Source organism: Pteropus medius, unplaced genomic scaffold (genome assembly GCF_902729225.1).
Source record: "Pteropus medius unplaced genomic scaffold, Ma_sr-lr_union100, whole genome shotgun sequence".
Taxonomy (NCBI): Eukaryota; Metazoa; Chordata; class Mammalia; order Chiroptera; family Pteropodidae; genus Pteropus; species Pteropus medius.
The window spans coordinates 10,030,292-10,039,484 of record NW_024347788.1 but is presented as its reverse complement, the minus strand read 5'-3'; positions in this window follow the sequence as shown (position 1 = coordinate 10,039,484).

The window sequence follows — 9,193 nt, the reverse complement described above, 5'->3', positions numbered from 1 at the left end:
TGCAGCACGAGGACGGACTGAGCCGCTTGGTCTCCACGGGTCATTGAAGACGGGGACCATAAAGTCCCGTCACGAGGGAGGCGGAGATGCTGTCTCTGAAGGCTCGCGGGCCACGACCGAGAAATCCAGACCCCTCCACCACGCACCCATCCGCTCCCTCCCTCACCGCCTGCCCCCACCACGGGAGTTCAGGCTACACCGAAATACCTAATTAACAGTGGTTTAAAATCAGGATTTAATGAGGAGTTCAGGGTTAGTCAGTACAGGATTGGTGTAGCAATTTCACAATGTCACTAACGACCCGGAATCCACCCATCTTTGCTTCTGCCATCCTAGGCAAGTTGGCGTGTTGCCTCGTGCTTATAAAAGGGCTGCTTTAGAGAGAAGGAACTAGATTCGGTCCCTTCGCTGCGGTACAGCAGGTGGACAGACACCCTGGCCTCACGCTTGGGGAAGGGGCGTACTTTCGAGAGAGAGTGTGGGGGAGAAGCACCTGGCTTCTCTCGAATCCATGGGCCTTGACACGGGGCTTCGTTGGCTGGGAAGAAAGGGCACGTTTTAAATTTTTTTCTGTTTAGAGGGGTTTTCTTTTTGCAATATGCACAAAAGCACTGTTTATATTGGCAGCCTTGGGCCTAGGAGTCTTGGTTGAAGGACCTGTGCTTTGCACCCTCCAGGGCTGGCCCCAGCCAGCCATTACGTCACTTTTATAGGAAAGTGACCAACAGTTTGGAAAACTGTGCCTTAGGGATTCGAGTGTATAGCCCGCTGTGGGTCTTCCCCGGACCCTCCCCGGCCCTGGGCGAACCCCAATCCTCACCTCTCTCCCACACCATCACCACCACTGCCAACTGGCAATTCATTTCCACCAAAACGTTAGCAGATGATGACCAAGCATCGTGCCCTCAGGAGCACCTGATAGTAACAGCCTTCTATGGAAGCATCGAAAGCTTTTCCTAGAGATTGAGGGCTACGGGCGGTCTTGGGGCGCTATGAGAGGCAGTCTGGCTTGCTTCCTGTGATCCCGCTGCCGGTTCCGGAGGCAGGGTGGGATTTTCCACCACTGCCGACTCCGGGATGGAAGCCGAGCCCGTTCACAAAGACGGCGCTCGCGAAGGGCATTTCTGGCTGGGTTAATTGCCCTGCAGCAAAAAGAGCTGGTGCTAATTTAGTGTTCACTTCTCATCAGCTGAAATGTTTTTTATTTTTGGAGGGAATTGGCAAGCCATAATTATTATTGATCTCCGCGACAGCAATCAGAGAAAGCTTTTCCTGCGCCCTCAAAAGAGCAGGACCAGAAATAGATGCAGTGTCTTTCTTGGCCAATCAGAGCTTCCTCTTGCTCTAAAATGATTTTATAGCTGACTTGCCATTTAAAGAAAAAATAAAATAAAATTCTCCATAGTGAATTTGGATGTCCTAATCCCACCCGTCAGCGTTTACGTGGCATTCACTGGGGCCCGAGCCATGTAGTCTTGGAGAATATCTTACCTGACTTTCAACAGATGGATGTTAATGGGATATTTATTTACCGAGTAAAATTAAATTGAAGCTGCATCTTAATGCACGATTTACATAATCAGCTTTGTTCTGAACTGATGAGCTATTTTCAATAGCACTTGGGACCTTTCAGTCACAGCTGCCTCAAAGCTGCAGCCACTGAGAATGGAAATTAAATTTCCTAAAGCTGGAAGCTTTGATGAGGATCTATCATCCCATCCTGGAGACCTCATAATTTCTCTAGACACTGGCAAAGGATCAAAGATCCAGGTTAGCTTGTCGCCGTAGTTCAGGATCAAAAGAAAGATGTTCTGTTTGCATTTGGAAACCATTCGAGTCATGGGTGATCTCCACGCTCACCCTCACATCCACAAAGTTTATGGCATTTTTGAGTGCGTAATGCCCCACGCTCCACACAACACACATAACTACCGACGTGCCACGGGAGCCTGGAGGGAATCTTACTAATGATAGACTTCATTGCAATACCTGTGCATATAAAGCTGGTCTCCGAGGAGAACAGATCGTAGGTGAGGCAGGTTCAGAGCCTGAAGTCGTGCAGGGAGGAGACGCCCAAGGGGAGAGCCAGGTTGGCAAAACCAGACCCCTAAGAAAGAGCTGTCACCTCCTGACCGGCCCCTGCCCAGAGCGCAGGGCTTCAGTCTCACAGAGCAAACTGCATGGACATTCTGTTTGTAGACACGAGGTTCCTATTTCTCAATAGAAATAAGAAGCAGCTTAAAACGAGACTTCCGGTCCTCTGGGCTATATTTGCTAACGCCGGTCCTTACACTAGGCGAACACACAAAATCTTTAAAGGGAAGGTTGATTTAAATTGTTTATTCATACGTTCATTCATTTATTCTTTACAATGTGGCTTGTAAGCTATAAATAAGATAGAATAGGGAGGTCAAAGGCATTCCCTCTGAGGAGCAAGCACTATGCAACAGTGGAATCCCTATGAATGTTGGATTTTGTGATGGCAACTGGTTGTCTGGACAAACTTCGATTCTAACGGAAAGGTTTGTATACAGGAAACATAGTCCTAACATCCGCTGGAATCATTAGAGACAGCGAAGTGTGGTAGGGGAAATAGTCCCCGGGGGGTGAGGTGTCCGCGGACTGGTCCACTCAGCAGGCACGTGCCCCTCAGCTCGTGGGCCGACGTTTCATGATGGGTTCGATGGCTGTCTACGCCTTGCTCATGCGCAGAAGCCCAACTCGGTTCCGCTGCAGACGCCGCACGTGCTACGCGGCGACCCAGGAGTACGCGGATGAGAGCAAGGCGGTCAGTGTCCCTGTGGATTCCAGGAAGGCGGCCCAGCACACGTGTGTGCAAAAGTAGGACCGTCACACACTACGTTTGACTCTGTAACTTACTCACTCTTTCCTCGGTTCAGTCTGCTGGGGGCCCAAGGTCCTCGACTAAACAGAACCGAGTCCTTACCGCAGGGTGCCCCTCGGGCCGCATCATTCCTGTCTCTCACTGCTCCCCTAAAAGCGCCCTCATCTGTCCCCTTCCCTCAAGATCCTGCTCTCTACCCGGTACTAACAGGCACTAAATATTCAGGTGACCTTTCTCGGGGACACTGTCAATAGGAGCCCTCTAGGCGTATAGTGTTTAAATTTCAGTTGTGTTTCTAAATAGTGGCAATTTCAGGCCAAGACAGCAAGTTGAGAGAAAGATGACCACATAGTGGGTTGAATGACGCCCCCCGCCCCCGAAAAAGATGTCCATGTTCTTTCTAAGCCCCAGAATCTTCAAAGATGACCTCATTCGAAAAAAAAGGGGTCTTTATAAATGTAATTAATATAGGATCTCAGGAGGAGATCATCCTGGATTACCTAGATGGGCCCTAAAACCAATGACAAGTTCTTACGAGAAACAGAAGAGGAGACACAGACACAGAGCACACCTGACCGCAGTGCGGCGGCCACAAGCCAAGGAAAGCCTGGGGCCACCAGGAGCTGCAAAAGGCAAGAAGGGGGTCTCCGCGCGAGCCTTCAGAGTTCGGTTGCACTCCTGGAGAGCCCCCCATCTCCCAGGCTGCAGGGCGCACCTCCCCAACAGCCTCACCTGCCCACCTTGGGAAGAAGGTGGGAAGCAAATGCCAACGCTCTTGAGATCGCAGGTCAGGAGGGCGGATCAGGAGGAAAACTCAAAGGAATAAAATCTACGGCGCCGTGACACGCTCAAGCGAGAATGTCAGGATGTCTGTCCTAAAACACTGGAGAAAGGCTTGACAGAGCGAAGGACAGTGACAGCGTGAGGGAATCGTGGAACTAAAATGAGAAAAGAAATAGATGAATATGCAACTGCGAGAACTAAAATTAATCTGCAAAAGGATTTCTGTAGGTAAGCGACGGAAGACTTGTCACTCAGAACCCTTCAAGCTAAATCCGTCTGCGGGATTCAAATAGGAGCTGGGACACCCCACCCCCACCCTGGGGCCATTATTCAAAACATTCAGAAAGAAAAAGGAAAATACTCTTTCGGAGTTAAATGACTGTCGCCTCTGAAAAATCCACCTTGGATCTTTGCGTAGATCAAATTTACCCAGCAATAGGTTGTCTACTTCTTTGTAGAAACCCAGACTGTTAAACGCATTCCATTTTCCCAGGATTACCTGGGCAAGGATAGGAAAACATCCTCTGCCAGTGGGACAGTCAAATGGCCATGAAGTCGGTGTGGACAGACTCTGGGGCCTGACTTCTGGAGACCGCGGGTCTCTCTGTGGGTGCTCCGACAGGTCACGTGCAGCTGCAGCCTGGGGCGGGCCGCGGGGCTCCTGCGCTTCCTCCTGAGCCCAAGCTTCGTCCCGCCCGCACAACAGGGCAGACTATTCCGAGGGCCGCCATGTGGTCACCTGATCGAGCCCATTCCCGTGGAGCCACCCACCCAACTTCCTGCGCCCACGGCACTCGCCTGTGGGGGAGGGGGCGGGATGGGGCACTCGCTGTCCTGCCCAGACTCAGTCCCCAGCACCCTCGCAGGTGACGACTAGCGCGGGAACACGTGTTGCCCGCCTCGCGAGTCATATTTTACCCAGGCTTCGCACGAGCTCCTTCGCGGAATGAGGGATCCCCAGGCTTCGCACGAGCTCCTTGGCGGAATGAGGGATCCCCGTCGGCAGTAAGGGTCCTCTCCCTGTCTGCTTGTTTGGGTCGCACGCTGCCGTGCTAAGGAGACATGAAAAGGAAGTGACGTGGGGAGTCTCTGCCGTGCGTTTGCTACCTCTGTGGCACGGTGCAGAAGTGACCAGGAGCATGCCGTTTAATCTGATTTGTTTATGTCTCCAGGATAAATGTTTCCGTTTAAAATCTGGGCCCCGCCATGGCCTCGCAGGTCCTCCATGCTCTAGCCTTGCCCCGCATCTCGATCCCACGTCCACTGGCCTTCGGTCTCACGGCTCAGCTCAGCCCAGCCCTGCCGGCCTCGATGCCGGGCGGGTCCCGCCTCGGGGCCTTCGGATGCGCCATTGCCTGATTCCTCACATGGCAGACCCCTCTCTTCACCCAGGTCTCGGCTCAGGTGTCTCAGAGGCCCTTTGACTTCCAGTTTCCAGTTTGGGATGTTGGACCTAGGACACTTCATCCCCATCTATTCTCACGAGAAAAAAATAATCTTTACAAACTGAATATCGACAACTCTCCTTAGATCCATCAGAGAACCGAGGTTACAGGGACGACCGCTGCCCCCAAAACCGGAGAAACAGAAAGGCGAATACAGAGAATAAATACCTCCTAGAGCGGGAACGTCCATGAGAACTGGGCTGGGGCAGGAAGGTCTGAACTGTAATTGACGAACTGCCAAAGGCTCGGTGCAGCCTCAACTCTGAGCGACCCAGTCGTGGGGACCCTCACTCTTCAGGGGCTCCCCCGACTCTCACGGCAGAGATCAAACGCCCTTCATGCGTCTAGCAGGGGGAGCGGGGAAGCGGCCACTTGAGAAGACACCAGAGCATCTGTCATCCTTAATAAGACCTTCCCTGGGGATAAACTGTTTACCAGAGCCTAATCGCCTGCGGTTTTATCAGAGACAAACCTACCTCGGGGACGGGAACACTCAGCTCTAGCCACCCTGTCACGCTCACGAGGGGAAGACTGAGGAGCACCGGTGAAGGTCACAGCTCAGACCCTCCAGAAGGCCCACGCTACAGGACTACAGCGCGACCCCCTCACCCACACCTTCCCATCACGTCGACGGGGGTTCGGTATGCAATCGGGGTACAAATGAAAAAGCGACGTGCCAGACCTTGCCAGACCTTGCTTACGACGTCACCAGACGCCTTTCCTGACAATCCCGTCTAAAGCCACCACGCCTGCCGTCCAGTCTAGCCGCTCGTTCCCACTTCCTTCTTCACTGCATTCAGCCCTGGCTCACATCGTCTTGCTTAAGTGATTACTTGTCGATGGCTTGTCTCCCCTACTAGAATGTGGCTCCATGTCCACCCCGCTCCTCAACGAACTCCCGGTACCTATAACAGAGCGAGGCGTTTAGAAAATATTTGGTAATTAGTTAATGGCTGAATAAGTGCGAACCCATTAGTATATGCCTTGTTTTCGCGTGCAGAACGTGATCGGTAAAAGTAAGATGGACCAGTTCCAAGCCTAGATTTCAAGAGGCCTTGCTCACTGCTCTCTCTCTCTGGGTCTTTCCTCTGCCACGAGACCACATTTGGGGTAACTGGCTGGAGAATGATACCGCATGGAGAAGAAACGAAGGGCTCTAACTGATAAGTCGGCCGACCACCGGAAGCAGAGCCACTCAGCCGCCCACCAGCTGACCACAGGGGCACGAGCAAGCCCACCCGAGACCGGAACGGCCGGAATGAGCCTAGCCTGCAGAAATCAACGGTTGAGTTTCAAGCCAGCTTTGGAATGAACTCATGAAGCAACAACAGCTGTTAGAAGCAGGTACCACTGTTTTCCCTAGAAGAAGCCATGACATAGAAAGGCTAAGTGGCTTTCCCAAAGTCACGCAGCGAGTGGAGAGCTGAGACACGTACCCAGAAGCTGGCTCTGAAGTCCTCACCACTGGTGCACGGCTGTTCAGAGCAGGCGATCGTCACTAAAGGCAAAGCGAGGTGGGAGGTTACTGGGCTTCGACACTCGGCAACCCACTCGTGACCAGGAAAGATTCATGACAACCACCTGTCACGGTAGGCGTCCCCACCCTCCCTCACTGGCTGCCCTTGCCAGGAGGCGGACTCTCTCCGCTCTGGATGTCACCTCCAAGAGACAAGGCAGACGTTGAGTTAAATTATATTGAATTCCGAAGGAGCCCTTCGGGGCCCCTGAGCAGCCGTGGTGGCTTAACTAAGTTCCGAAGGTCAGAAGAACATGCAGTAACATCCACACTTCAGCCAGGGATCCATAACAACATTTTATTCTATCCTAAAGACCATGGAAAGCTAGTGATAAATTTTTTGAAAAGGAAATAACATGAGGACATTCACACATTCAAGAAAAATCAGTCTGGCTGCAACATGGAGAATGGGCTGGAAGTGACCTTGGAGATGAGATCAGTTCGGAGTTGGAGCGCCCACCTGGAAGATGGCAGTGGTCAGGATGGGGATTATACCCATGGGAATCGGACGACTAGAAGAGTTCAATTTAAGAGATGGAATCAACAGGACCTGGTGATTGATCGAAGCGGAGCAGTGAGGACAGCCAGCTCACAGGTCCACGAAAAGGAACCGACAGGCAAGAAGCTCTATTCCATCACACGCAGCGTTCCCGAGTGACCACCGACCAGTTTCTGAAAAGGTGTGAAGTCCGTGTTTTTACAGATTGATTTCTGACGGAGATCTCTGAATCTCCCTGGCTGCAAAGAACCAAGGTAGGCTTAGAGACAGAAAATGTCATAATTAAGCAGCCGCTTGTCTTGACAGCCTTAAAACTAATCTCTCACCAGTGCCTAACTTTGTTCTCGGTTACAAAGGCTATTGTCTGAGTGAACAAAGAGGATAAGGAATCTGGGGAAAAAAAAATGTTTATCCAGGAAAACTAATAAGAGCCCAGGCTTGGGAGAGACTTGCGTGTGAACGAGGAAAGGGGCGGGCAACCCTGAGCACGTTCCGTCGGCCCCAAATAACGCGGAGGCTCAGAATTATTCACGGGCAGGATGCGGTTTACGGCAGCTGCTCTCAGCATATCCAGAATATTCTGAGAATGACCTAGCTTCTCCATAAAAGATATTTCCCATCTAATGAATCAGAAATTCAACTGCGAGGACAATAGTGGTTATTGAGGACCGCGGGGTCTCTGACTTCTTCCATCGACACCTTGTCCCAATGCACCTTGCTCCCAGCTGCCTCCCGTGCTGCCCGGTGTAACAGCGGGTCCCAGCAAGCATCTCCTCATGCAGACTGAGGTCACTCTGCTTTATGAAAAGTCCTTAGAAAAGCGAAAACTCAGCAACAGAATCTGGCATACAAAAGCCTACGGATTTTCTTCAGGATTGTTCCATTCCTGGTTCCTCTCATCGGCACCCCGCTACACTCAGGCTGACCGTCGTCCACGGATGATTTTCCTGTGGGAATCCCCCGCCTGCTCAGAAAGCTTTGGTTTCCGTTAACTAGCTCGCTGTTTTAGGATGTGAGTGGTCTTCTCTATTTGACCTGACCCCCAACTATGGGCACTAGATAGGCCTATGGATAGGGTCCGGGCGATACGGCCGGAGGGTCGTGGTTGACCCCAGCAGCCAAGAGTGCCAGCCAGCCGTGCCAGCCAGCCAAGCACAGGGCCAAAGCGGGAGGCTAGGAAAGGCGGGATGCTTAGCTCTCTAAAGGCGAATTTTAAAGGCTGGGAGACAGAGCCCGCCCCACAAAGAGAAAACAGCCTTGGTCCTCAGGAGTCAAGGTTGGCCAGGAAGAGCTAAAAAAGGAGCAGATATGCTCAAAGGGAGCCCCGCTTAAAGAATGAAATTTCACCCATTTCATCCAGTGGGTTCGCCCCCACTGAATGTTACCTGATCTACGGCAGATGCCACTCACGATGAAATTGAAGTAAATCTCTCCTTCTCCATAAAAATGACACCTTATGGCTCACCTTGCTAATTTTTCACCCAATTAGAGTCTGCCTGACAGAGAAAGTTGACATCGTTCAATGACACGAAGGCCTCTGAGCTCCCTCGGCTTGCGAGGAAGGCTGCTGATGGCTGCTCTGTGGATTCGTCCACGCTACATGTCTGTAACACAAACGTGGGAGAGTGTGTGCTTTGTCTTCCAGTTGTCTAGACTCACAGAAACCAGTTCAGTGTCAGCAAAAAACAAAAACGAAAAACCGCTACGCCCCGGGGTTGTTATTACATCGACTTAAAGTGTGGAGTTAAGTGATGCCTTGCTGATGGACTTACCAAATTCACGAGGGAAAGGAACCTGCAAAGGGCCAAAGATCTACCAGCGACAACTTCCTGTCTATCAGCGCTGAGTGGCGACAGAGGGATAAATCACTCATCCTCTGCAGGCACGTCAGTTCCCTTCCACCCTGTGTCATCACTGACATTCCTACCATCCTCCTCCCTCGTCTGGAATTTCTGATGCCATTTTGGATCAGACTCAACTTCTTCCCGAATCTGGAAAATAGGACCAAAACTATTTTTAAACTCAGTTTTTGGAGACCAGGTTCCCTTGACAATGGGACCTCACAGAAAGAATTCGATATCTGCGGTCGTTAAGTCTGCACCGAG